The following is a 13,677-nucleotide window of genomic DNA, read 5'->3' on the forward strand; positions in this document are numbered from 1 at the left end:
TGCAGCACACACATACAGCAGTCAGTACAGCAGTGCCCCCGCTGTGGTGCAGCTCCTCTCCTGTACAGAACACACATACAGCAGTCAGTACAGCAGTGCCCCCGCTGTGGTGCAGCTCCTCTCCTGTACAGAACACACATACAGCAGTCAGTACAGCAGTGCCCCCGCTGTGGTGCAGCTCCTCTCCTGTGCAGCACACACATACAGCAGTCAGTACAGCAGTGCCCCCGCTGTGGTGCAGCTCCTCTCCTGTACAGCACACACATACAGCAGTCAGTACAGCAGTGCCCCCGCTGTGGTGCAGCTCCTCTCCTGTGCAGCACACACATACAGCAGTCAGTACAGCAGTGCCCCCGCTGTGGTGCAGCTCCTCTCCTGTGCAGCACACACATACAGCAGTCAGTACAGCAGTGCCCCCGCTGTGGTGCAGCTCCTCTCCTGTGCAGCACACACATACAGCAGTCAGTACAGCAGTGCCCCCGCTGTGGTGCAGCTCCTCTCCTGTACAGCACACACATACAGCAGTCAGTACAGCAGTGCCCCCGCTGTGGTGCTGCTCCTCTCCTGTACAGCACACATACAGCAGTCAGTACAGCAGTGCCCCCGCTGTGGTGCAGCTCCTCTCCTGTGCAGCACACACATACAGCAGTCAGTACAGCAGTGCCCCCGCTGTGGTGCAGCTCCTCTCCTGTGCAGCACACACATACAGCAGTCAGTACAGCAGTGCCCCCGCTGTGGTGCAGCTCCTCTCCTGTACAGAACACACATACAGCAGTCAGTACAGCAGTGCCCCCGCTGTGGTGCAGCTCCTCTCCTGTACAGAACACACATACAGCAGTCAGTATAGCAGTGCCCCCGCTGTGGTGCAGCTCCTCTCCTGTGCAGCACACACATACAGCAGTCAGTACAGCAGTGCCCCCGCTGTGGTGCAGCTCCTCTCCTGTACAGCACACACATACAGCAGTCAGTACAGCAGTGCCTCCGCTGTGGTGCTGCTCCTCTCCTGTACAGCACACATACAGCAGTCAGTACAGCAGTGCCCCCGCTGTGGTGCAGCTCCTCTCCTGTACAGCACACATACAGCAGTCAGTACAGCAGTGCCCCCGCTGTGGTGCAGCTCCTCTCCTGTGCAGCACACACATACAGCAGTCAGTACAGCAGTGCCCCCGCTGTGGTGCAGCTCCTCTCCTGTACAGCACACACATACAGCAGTCAGTACAGCAGTGCCCCCGCTGTGGTGCAGCTCCTCTCCTGTACAGCACACACATACAGCAGTCAGTACAGTAGTGCCCCCGCTGTGGTGCAGCTCCTCTCCTGTACAGCACACACATACAGCAGTCAGTACAGCAGTGCCTCCGCTGTGGTGCAGCTCCTCTCCTGTACAGGACACACATACAGCAGTCAGTATAGCAGTGCCCCCGCTGTGGTGCAGCTCCTCTCCTGTACAGCACACATACAGCAGTCAGTACAGCAGTGCCCCCGCTGTGGTGCAGCTCCTCTCCTGTACAGCACACACATACAGCAGTCAGTACAGCAGTGCCCCCGCTGTGGTGCAGCTCCTCTCCTGTGCAGCACACACATATAGCAGTCAGTACAGCAGTGCCCCCGCTGTGGTGCAGCTCCTCTCCTGTGCAGCACACACATACAGCAGTCAGTACAGCAGTGCCCCCGCTGTGGTGCAGCTCCTCTCCTGTACAGCACACACATACAGCAGTCAGTACAGCAGTGCCCCCGCTGTGGTGCAGCTCCTCTCCTGTACAGCACACACATACAGCAGTCAGTACAGTAGTGCCCCCGCTGTGGTGCAGCTCCTCTCCTGTACAGGACACACATACAGCAGTCAGTACAGCAGTGCCTCCGCTGTGGTGCAGCTCCTCTCCTGTACAGGACACACATACAGCAGTCAGTATAGCAGTGCCCCCGCTGTGGTGCAGCTCCTCTCCTGTACAGCACACATACAGCAGTCAGTACAGCAGTGCCCCCGCTGTGGTGCAGCTCCTCTCCTGTACAGCACACACATACAGCAGTCAGTACAGCAGTGCCCCCGCTGTGGTGCAGCTCCTCTCCTGTGCAGCACACACATATAGCAGTCAGTACAGCAGTGCCCCCGCTGTGGTGCAGCTCCTCTCCTGTGCAGCACACACATACAGCAGTCAGTACAGCAGTGCCCCCGCTGTGGTGCAGCTCCTCTCCTGTACAGAACACACATACAGCAGTCAGTACAGCAGTGCCCCCGCTGTGGTGCAACCCCTCTCCTGTGCAGCACACACATACAGCAGTCAGTACAGCAGTGCCTCCGCTGTGGTGCAGCTCCTCTCCTGTGCAGCACACACATACAGCAGTCAGTACAGCAGTGCCCCCGCTGTGGTGCAGCTCCTCTCCTGTGCAGCACACACATACAGCAGTCAGTACAGCAGTGCCTCCGCTGTGGTGCAGCTCCTCTCCTGTGCAGCACACACATACAGCAGTCAGTACAGCAGTGCCTCCGCTGTGGTGCAGCTCCTCCCCTGTGCAGCACACATACATACAGCAGTCAGTACAGCAGTGCCCCCGCTGTGGTGCAGCTCCTCTCCTGTGCAGCACACACATACAGCAGTCAGTACAGCAGTGCCCCCGCTGTGGTGCAGCCCCTCTCCTGTACAGCACACACATACAGCAGTCAGTACAGCAGTGCCCCCGCTGTGGTGCAGCCCCTCTCCTGTACAGCACACACATACAGCAGTCAGTACAGCAGTGCCCCCGCTGTGGTGCAGCCCCTCTCCTGTACAGCACACACATACAGCAGTCAGTACAGCAGTGCCTCCGCTGTGGTTCAGCTCCTCTCCTGTGCAGCACACACATACAGCAGTCAGTACAGCAGTGCCCCCGCTGTGGTGCAGCTCCTCTCCTGTGCAGCACACACATACAGCAGTCAGTACAGCAGTGCCCCCCGCTGTGGTGCAGCTCCTCTCCTGTGCAGCACACACATACAGCAGTCAGTACAGCAGTGCCCCCGCTGTGGTGCAGCTCCTCTCCTGTACAGAACACACATACAGCAGTCAGTACAGCAGTGCCCCCGCTGTGGTGCAGCTCCTCTCCTGTGCAGCACACACATACAGCAGTCAGTACAGCAGTGCCCCCGCTGTGGTGCAGCTCCTCTCCTGTGCAGCACACACATACAGCAGTCAGTACAGCAGTGCCCCCGCTGTGGTGCAGCTCCTCTCCTGTGCAGCACACACATACAGCAGTCAGTACAGCAGTGCCCCCGCTGTGGTGCAGCTCCTCTCCTGTACAGAACACACATACAGCAGTCAGTACAGCAGTGCCCCCGCTGTGGTGCAGCTCCTCTCCTGTACAGCACACACATACAGCAGTCAGTACAGCAGTGCCCCCGCTGTGGTGCAGCTCCTCTCCTGTACAGCACACACATACAGCAGTCAGTACAGCAGTGCCCCCGCTGTGGTGCAGCTCCTCTCCTGTGCAGCACACACATACAGCAGTCAGTACAGCAGTGCCCCCGCTGTGGTGCAGCTCCTCTCCTGTGCAGCACACACATACAGCAGTCAGTACAGCAGTGCCCCCCGCTGTGGTGCAGCTCCTCTCCTGTGCAGCACACACATACAGCAGTCAGTACAGCAGTGCCCCCGCTGTGGTGCAGCTCCTCTCCTGTACAGAACACACATACAGCAGTCAGTACAGCAGTGCCCCCGCTGTGGTGCAGCTCCTCTCCTGTACAGAACACACATACAGCAGTCAGTACAGCAGTGCCCCCGCTGTGGTGCAGCTCCTCTCCTGTGCAGCACACACATACAGCAGTCAGTACAGCAGTGCCCCCGCTGTGGTGCAGCTCCTCTCCTGTACAGCACACACATACAGCAGTCAGTACAGCAGTGCCCCCGCTGTGGTGCAGCTCCTCTCCTGTGCAGCACACACATACAGCAGTCAGTACAGCAGTGCCCCCGCTGTGGTGCAGCTCCTCTCCTGTGCAGCACACACATACAGCAGTCAGTACAGCAGTGCCCCCGCTGTGGTGCAGCTCCTCTCCTGTGCAGCACACACATACAGCAGTCAGTACAGCAGTGCCCCCGCTGTGGTGCAGCTCCTCTCCTGTACAGCACACACATACAGCAGTCAGTACAGCAGTGCCCCCGCTGTGGTGCTGCTCCTCTCCTGTACAGCACACATACAGCAGTCAGTACAGCAGTGCCCCCGCTGTGGTGCAGCTCCTCTCCTGTGCAGCACACACATACAGCAGTCAGTACAGCAGTGCCCCCGCTGTGGTGCAGCTCCTCTCCTGTGCAGCACACACATACAGCAGTCAGTACAGCAGTGCCCCCGCTGTGGTGCAGCTCCTCTCCTGTACAGAACACACATACAGCAGTCAGTACAGCAGTGCCCCCGCTGTGGTGCAGCTCCTCTCCTGTACAGAACACACATACAGCAGTCAGTATAGCAGTGCCCCCGCTGTGGTGCAGCTCCTCTCCTGTGCAGCACACACATACAGCAGTCAGTACAGCAGTGCCCCCGCTGTGGTGCAGCTCCTCTCCTGTACAGCACACACATACAGCAGTCAGTACAGCAGTGCCTCCGCTGTGGTGCTGCTCCTCTCCTGTACAGCACACATACAGCAGTCAGTACAGCAGTGCCCCCGCTGTGGTGCAGCTCCTCTCCTGTACAGAACACACGTACAGCAGTCAGTACAGCAGTGCCCCCGCTGTGGTGCAGCTCCTCTCCTGTACAGAACACACATACAGCAGTCAGTACAGCAGTGCCCCCGCTGTGGTGCAGCTCCTCTCCTGTACAGAACACACATACAGCAGTCAGTACAGCAGTGCCCCCGCTGTGGTGCAGCTCCTCTCCTGTACAGAACACACATACAGCAGACAGTATAGCAGTGCCCCCGCTGTGGTGCAGCTCCTCTCCTGTACAGCACACACATACAGCAGTCAGTACAGCAGTGCCCCCGCTGTGGTGCAGCTCCTCTCCTGTACAGAACACACATACAGCAGTCAGTATAGCAGTGCCCCCGCTGTGGTGCAGCTCCTCTCCTGTGCAGCACACACATACAGCAGTCAGTACAGCAGTGCCCCCGCTGTGGTGCAGCTCCTCTCCTGTACAGCACACACATACAGCAGTCAGTACAGCAGTGCCCCCGCTGTGGTGCAGCTCCTCTCCTGTACAGCACACACATACAGCAGTCAGTACAGCAGTGCCTCCGCTGTGGTGCAGCTCCTCTCCTGTACAGCACACACATACAGCAGTCAGTACAGCAGTGCCCCCGCTGTGGTGCAGCTCCTCTCCTGTACAGCACACACATACAGCAGTCAGTACAGCAGTGCCCCCGCTGTGGTGCAGCTCCTCTCCTGTACAGCACACACATACAGCAGTCAGTACAGCAGTGCCTCCGCTGTGGTGCAGCCCCTCTCCTGTACAGCACACACATACAGCAGTCAGTACAGCAGTGCCTCCGCTGTGGTGCTGCTCCTCTCCTGTACAGCACACATACAGCAGTCAGTACAGCAGTGCCCCCGCTGTGGTGCAGCTCCTCTCCTGTACAGAACACACGTACAGCAGTCAGTACAGCAGTGCCTCCGCTGTGGTGCAGCTCCTCTCCTGTGCAGCACACACGTACAGCAGTCAGTAGCTTTTGCTCCTAGTGACGCTCCCGTCCTGGGGCTCGGAGAGCAGAGGCAGACGGGCGGCCCTGCTGGGTGACACACGCTCCCGGCAGCTCCCATGTCCGGGCCCACAGACCCCAGTGCGGGTAGTGACGCTCAGCGGCCCTCCCTGTGAGTGACTCGGATCCATGACACTTTATGGATTACTGATGACGTCACCGCTGTTTCCTCACGCCTCTCGCCGTCATCAGACGCGTGGTGGGCGGGGTGTTTCTCCATGCTGCGCGGTGATTGGCTTCTATATACGGAGGCTTTCCCGTTTATATCTACTGCGCATGCGCTGACGTGTATCGAGCTCCTGGGTGTTGCCGGCACCGCAGGACTCGGCAGTGTCAGCCAATCAGCGGTCAGCTCCAGCTGCTCCCGGCGTGCACCGCTCCTGTTCTCATCGAGACATCAGTCCAGTATCATCTGCTCCTCCGGGTGTCGCTGTCTCCGCCCAGCGCCGCAGTACTGGCCAGGTGAGACTAGAAGTACGGAAGCCCAGAGCCACACTGGATGCTGTAAGAGAGAGATGGGTGTATACAGTGCAGCAGGGAGCCCTATATACAGTGTACTGCCCTATATATACAGTGCACGGTGCCCTATATACAGTGTATTGCCCTATATACAGTGTACTGTCCTATATACAGTGTACTGCCCTATATATACAGTGTATTGCCCTATATACAGTGTACTGCCCTATATATACAGTGCACGGTGCCCTATATACAGTGTATTGCCCTATATACAGTGTACTGCTCTATATATACAGTGCACGGTGCCCTATATACAGTGTATTGCCCTATATACAGTGTACTGCCCTATATATACAGTGCACGGTGCCCTATATACAGTGTATTGCCCTATATACAGTGTACTGCCCTATATATACAGTGCACGGTGCCCTATATACAGTGTATTGCCCTATATACAGTGTACTGCCCTATATATACAGTGCACGGTGCCCTATATACAGTGTATTGCCCTATATACAGTGTACTGCCCTATATATACAGTGCACGGTGCCCTATATACAGTGTATTGCCCTATATACAGTGTACTGCCCTATATATACAGTGCAGGGAGCCCTATATACAGTGTACTGCCCTATATATACAGTGCACGGTGCCCTATATACAGTGTACTGCCCTATATACAGTGCAGGGTGCCCTATATACAGTGTACTGCCCTATATATACAGTGCAGGGTGCTCTATATACAGTTGTACTGTCCTATATACAGTGCAGGGTGCCCTCTATACAGTGTACTGTCCTATATATACAGTGCAGGGTGCCCTATATACAGTGTACTGCCCTATATATACAGTGTACGGTGCCCTATATACAGTGTATTGCCCTATATACAGTGCAGGGTGCCCTATATACAGTGTACTGCCCTATATACAGTGCAGGGTGCCCTATATACAGTGTACTGCCCTATATATACAGTGCAGGGTGCCCTATATACAGTGTACTGTCCTATATACAGTGCAGGGTGCCCTATATACAGTGTACTGCCCTATATATACAGTGCAGGGTGCCCTATATACAGTGTATATATATATATATATATTACACAGTGTACTGCCCTATATATACAGTGCAGCAGGGTGCCCTATATACAGTGTATTGCCCTATATATACAGTGCAGGGTGCCCTATATATACAGTGCAGGGTGCCCTATATGCAGTGTACTGCCCTATATATACAGTGCAGGGTGCCCTATATGCAGTGTACTGCCCTATATATACAGTGCAGGGTGCCCTATATACAGTGTATTGTGTTTGTATATATTGAATATATACAGTGGGGCAAAAAAGTATTTAGTCAGTCAGCAATAGTGCAAGTTCCACCACTTAAAAAGATGAGAGGCGTCTGTAATTTACATCATAGGTAGACCTCAACTATGGGAGACAAACTGAGAAAAAAAAATCCAGGAAATCACATTGTCTGTTTTTTCAACAATTTATTTGCATATTATGGTGGAAAATAAGTATTTGGTCAGAAACAAACAATCAAGATTTCTGGCTCTCACAGACCTGTAACTTCTTCTTTAAGAGTCTCCTCTTTCCTCCACTAATTACCTGTAGTAATGGCTCCTGTTTAAACTTGTTATCCGTATAAAAAGACACCTGTGCACACCCTCAAACAGTCTGACTCCAAACTCCACTATGGTGAAGACCAAAGAGCTGTCAAAGGACACCAGAAACAAAATTGTAGCCCTGTACCAGGCTGGGAAGACTGAATCTGCAATAGCCAACCAGCTTGGAGTGAAGAAATCAACAGCGGGAGCAATAATTAGAAAATGGAAGACATACAAGACCACTGATAATCTCCCTCGATCTGGGGCTCCACGCAAAATCCCACCCTGTGGGGTCAGAATGATCACAAGAACGGTGAGCAAAAATCCCAGAACCACGCGGGGGGACCTAGTGAATGAACTGCAGAGAGCTGGGACCAATGTAACAAGGCCTAGCATAAGTAACACACTACGCCACCATGGACTCAGATCCTGCAGTGCCAGACGTGTCCCACTGCTTAAGCCAGTACATGTCCGGGCCCGTCTGAAGTTTGCTAGAGAGCATTTGGATGATCCAGAGGAGTTTTGGGAGAATATCCTATGGTCTGATGAAACCAAACTGGAACTGTTTGGTAGAAACACAACTTGTCCTGTTTGGAGGAAAAAGAATACTGAGTTGCATCCATCAAACACCATACCTACTGTAAAGCATGGTGGTGGAAACATCATGCTTTGGGGCTGTTTCTCTGCAAAGCGGCCAGGACGACTGATCCGGGTACATGAAAGAATGAATGGGGTCATGTATCGTGAGATTTTCCTATCGCCACGACAGCACCCATACGAGAGAGGGGATCCGCCCACCATCTGGACAGGAACCTACAGGATTTAAAGGGGCGGTCCCCCTCACCACTCCAGTTTGGGTTCCTGTCCGGATGGTAGGACCCTGCAGGATGTCTCTTACCCAGGTCCACCAGGCCTCTGCGCGGTATCCTTGAGAACGGCAGAATCGGGGACTCTGGAAGCAGCGTCGGGGGTGTTCTTTTTCAGACCCCTCCTCGTCTGGCCGTACGGATGCGATCCCAGGGGTCGGGCAGTGCCGCCCTGGGTCGCGTGAGCGCGCTCAGCGTCCCTTCATACCGATGACCCGGAAGTGGAAGGTAGGACTTCCGGGGGAGGCTGGGGGAGGAGGCGCGGCTGCTGGTATTAAGCGGCAGAGGCTGCAGAGCAACGTGCGGCAAAGAAATGTCCTCGGTTGCGGACACAGAGCACCTTCAGGTGGAGGTGCCTGACCAGCGCAAGAAGAGCGACAGCAGCCGCTCCAAAAGCAGCAGCAGTGTGGTACGGGGGCAGCAGCATGCGGGTGCCTCAACGTCACATACGGATTCCCCTCAGAGACCGGTACTGCGCAGTTCAGCCTTGGTGAGTGTCATGACGAAAATCACCTGGTAGCTGATATAGTCTGTCTGTCATTGTGCTTTGTTTTAGGCAAAGAAATCAGCCAAATCTAAGCACAGGCAATGTGCCCTATGTACAGTTCCCTTACCTGATAGTTATCAGAAAAGGCTCTGCCAAACTTGTATTTGCCAGACCTTAGAAGAAGAGGCTCCCCTTCGTGCATCAGATCTCAGAGCAGTTATAAGGGAGGAAATTGATTGTTCCCTTAGAAGCAGTCGGCATGAGAGATCCAGGGAAGTATCACCAGGATCCAGTCCGTTGTTGCAGGAAGGTGAATGCTCACGTTCATCATCACCGTCCTCTTCGGACGAAGAAGGGAGACCTTGTTTTTCAGTAGATGGAATGGACGTACTGGTTAAGGCAGTTCGCACAACCATGGGGGTTGTAGAGAACAAGGAGCCTAGGTCAACCCAGGACTTAATGTTTGCAGGGTTGTGCCAGAGAAGCCGTAAATCGTTTCCTGTGGTAGATACTGTGAAGGACCTTATTAAGCGTGAGTGGGACAAACAGGATAAGGGTTTCCTACCATCATCAGCAAAGAGAAGGTACCCTTTTGATGATAAAGTCCTAGCAGAGTGGGTGAAAATACCTAAAGTGGATGCGGCTGTGGCCTCCACATCTAAATCAGGCACCTTACCACTGGAGGATGTAGGTCTTCTGAAAGACCCTTCGGATAGGAAAGCAGACATGTTTCTTAAAAAAGTTTGGGAAGCATCGTCAGGTGCTTTTAAACCAGCAATCGCAGGTACCTGCACAGCCAGATCAGTTATGGTCTGGGTAGCCCAGCTGGAGGAGCAGCTTAAAACTAAAATACCTCGTGATAAGTTGCTGGATTCACTGTCCCAGATTCGGGATGGTGTGGCGTATTTGGCGGATGCCTCGGTGGATTCCTTGAAACTGGCGGCCAGATCAGCAGGACTTTCAAATGCTGCCCGGCGGGCTTTATGGCTTAAAACCTGGAAAGGTGACGCACAGGCTAGAGCTAAACTATGTACCATTCCATGCAGGGGTGAGTACTTATTTGGCCCGGTGCTAGATGACATCCTAGCTAAGGCTGAGGATAGGAATAGAGGTTTTCCTAAAGTGTTCAATCCCACCTTTAGGAATACCTTCAAGAGACGCTTCCCGTACCGGAGACCCTACTCAGCCCGAAATTGGGAGGCGCCAGAGCCGAAGAAGAGAAGTTCAGACTTCAATACATCATCTTCCTCAAGACGTAGGCGAAACTATCGTTAATTCAAATCTTCCTGTAGGGGGCAGACTAAAACATTTCTATACTCAGTGGGCCAGGATAACTTCCAGTAATTGGATCCTGGGTATAATTAGGTCAGGATTGAGATTAGAGTTCCGGGAAAAACCTTCAAATTATTATATATTGACTGCCCCTGGTTCCTTAGACCAACAGAAGGCCCTGGAAAAAGAGATTCAGACACTGAGACAGAAAGAAGTTATTGTAGAGGTTCCAAAAGAGCAGGAGGGGGAAGGATTCTATTCCCCTTTATTTTTAATCTCCAAACCTGATGGTTCCTTTCGAACCATCATAAATTTACGGAAACTGAACAAATTCCTACAATACCATGCTTTTAAGATGGAATCAATTAAATCAGCGACTAAACTTCTTTTTCCCAGGTGTTATATGACAGTCCTGGATCTAAAAGATGCGTACTACCATCTGCCCATTCACGAAGATCACCAACGGTTCCTCAGAATGGCGGTGTGCTTAAACAATCAGGTCAGGCACTTTCAGTTTACGGCAATGCCATTTGGATTATCTATGGCGCCAAGAGTGTTTACTAAAGTCATTGCGGAAGTAATGGCTCATATCAGAGAACAGGATACATTAGTTATACCCTACTTGGATGACTTCCTAGTAGTGGGTAATTCGTTTGTTCAGTGTAAAGATCGCCTAAACTGTATAATATCTTCCCTACAGGACCTAGGTTGGCTGGTCAACTTAGAGAAGTCAAAACTAAACCCATCAACAAATCAGATTTTCCTGGGTATTTTGCTAAATTCAGAACATCAGCCGTGTTTTCTTCCAGAGGAAAAGAAGCAGAAGATTATACACAAAGTCAGGACTGTGATAAAGAAACCGGATCTGACCTTAAGAGACGCAATGTCCCTATTGGGATCGTTAACATCATGCATACCGGCTGTTCAGTGGGCTCAATTCCACACTCGGATATTGCAAGCCCAGGTCCTGGATACAGAGAGGAGTCTTCAAGGTCACTTAAGCGGAAGACTCAAGCTATCTACCACCACTCTAAAGAGTCTAGAATGGTGGCTAAATATGGAACATCTGGCAAAAGGGGTACATTGGGAAATAGTTCCAGACAACACGGTCACAACCGATGCCAGTCCAATAGGATGGGGAGCTCACATAGGAGAGGTTTGGGCTCAAGGACAATGGTCTCGCTTAGAGGCCCAAAGATCCTCAAATTGGAAAGAGCTTATGGCAGTAAAAAATACCCTGCTCAGATGGCTACCGTTCCTGCGGGGCTCGCATGTAAGAGTTCAGTCGGACAACACGACAGTGGTCGCATATCTCAACCATCAGGGAGGAACGAGGTCAAAGTCTCTGATGATCACCACCGCAGACATATTCAACATAGCCGAAGCTCATTTTCATTCTCTTTCAGCGGTTCACATACGAGGAGAACACAACATAGAGGCAGATTACCTCAGCCGTCATTCTCTGCGTCAGGGAGAGTGGGTCCTAAATCGGCTAGTTTTCAAACAGATAGTGGGTCTCTGGGGATTACCTGTTATAGATCTGTTTGCTACGAGGGAAAACAGACAAACCAAGAAGTTTGCATCCCTTCGGGTAGCGGACAAACCTTCTGTAGTAGACTCCCTTCAGATTCATTGGGATTTCCCTCTAGCCTACGCATTTCCCCCACTATGTCTGATCCCTCTAGTTCTCAGGAAGATCAGGAAGGAGGGGGCGAGAGTAATCCTAATTGCCCCCTTCTGGCCCAGAAGGGCATGGTTCTCCTTACTCAGGGCAATGTCCGTGACCGACCCCTGGGTGTTGCCGGTGAGTCCGGAACTCCTTTCTCAGGGTCCATTTCGTTATCCGAATGTGGAATCTCTGCATTTGACGGCATGGAATTTGAGAGGGAATTATTAAAAAGGAGGGGTTTTTCTGACGCTTTAATATCTACCCTTTTAAGTAGCCGGAAAGAAGTCACTACTAAAATTTACTGTAAAATCTGGAAAAAATTCCTTGCCTTTTATCAACAGCCCTTTACGGATAAAATTCCAATTCCAGCTATTCTGGAATTCTTGCAGAAAGGCCGAGAATTGGGTTTGGCGGTAAATACCCTTAGAGTTCAGGTATCTGCCCTGGGGGCATTATACAATAGCAATGTGGCAGGAAATAGATGGGTATCTAGATTCATGAGAGCTATGGAACGTAGTAACCCTGTACATATTGTTAGATTACCGCCATGGGATCTAAATTTGGTTTTGGATGCTTTAACAGAACCCCCCTTTGAGCCATTAGATTCTGTCTCCATTAAAAATTTAACTTTAAAGACGGCTCTGCTAGTGGCCTTGACTTCTGCTAGAAGAGTGAGTGATATGCAAGCGTTGTCGGTAGACCCTCCTTATCTAATGGTCTTTCAGGATAGGTTAGTTTTAAAACCGGATCCAGCATATCTGCCAAAGGTAGCTTCTAAATTCCATAGAAGTCAAGAAATATATTTACCATCATTTTGTGATAATCCAGTTTCAGCAGAGGAGCAGAAATGTCATATGCTAGACGTTAGAAGAGCAGTATTACAATACCTGCACAAAACAGAACCTTGGAGGCAGAGTAGGGCTCTGTTTGTTTCCTTTCAGAATCCAAGGAAGGGGGCGAGTGTAACAAAGGGCTCTATTGCCAGATGGATCAGAGATGCGATATGCCTTGCCTATACTGCCAAAGGTCAAATTCCACCAGAAGGCATCAAGGCCCACTCCACCCGAGCCATGGCCTCATCCTGGGCGGAGAGAACGGACGTCTCCATAGACGTGATATGTAAGGCGGCAACATGGTCATCTCCTTCCACCTTTTATAATCATTACCGTCTTGATCTATCATGTAAGGCCAATTTAGACTTTGGCCGTTCAGTACTTAGTGCTGTAGTCCCTCCCAGGTGATTGGTCTTTTAAAGTCTCTCGTATGGGTGCTGTCGTGGCGATAGGAAAACCGGTTTTTACGTACCGGTAATAGGATTTTACAGAGTCCACGACAGCACCCGCACATTCCCCCCCGTAGTTAATCACTGGTTTCCTGCACTCTATTGGAAGGTGTGCTTTTAATTGTCACTCTCTAGAAGGTGATGGTATTTAGTAATGTTTAAGTATTTATGATTGTGTACTAACTCAATGGCGGTGTCCCTTATACTCTGAAACACAAACTGGAGTGGTGAGGGGGACCGCCCCTTTAAATCCTGTAGGTTCCTGTCCAGATGGTGGGCGGATCCCCTCTCTCGTATGGGTGCTGTCGTGGACTCTGTAAAATCCTATTACCGGTACGTAAAAACCGGTTTTGAGTGCAAACCTCCTTCCATCAGCAAGG

At 52.0% G+C, this 13,677-nt stretch overlaps 1 protein-coding gene across 5 annotated transcripts in view; it reads left to right on the forward strand.

Annotated features, from left to right (window-relative positions):
* The first annotated feature begins 6,012 nt into the window (after positions 1-6,012).
* Positions 6,013-13,677, forward strand: part of LOC138681682 (farnesyl pyrophosphate synthase-like) — a 114,422-nt gene continuing 106,757 nt past the window's right edge. For 4 of the 5 annotated variants that reach the window (XM_069769440.1, XM_069769457.1, XM_069769448.1 and 1 more), the window contains exon 1: positions 6,013-6,118. The gene's annotated coding sequence lies outside the window, so the exon portion shown is untranslated. The remainder of the gene's footprint in view (positions 6,119-13,677) is intronic. The other variant, XM_069769464.1, reaches the window with a different exon arrangement.

This window comes from Ranitomeya imitator, chromosome 1, assembly GCF_032444005.1.
Source record: "Ranitomeya imitator isolate aRanImi1 chromosome 1, aRanImi1.pri, whole genome shotgun sequence".
NCBI classification, from domain to species: domain Eukaryota; kingdom Metazoa; phylum Chordata; class Amphibia; order Anura; family Dendrobatidae; genus Ranitomeya; species Ranitomeya imitator.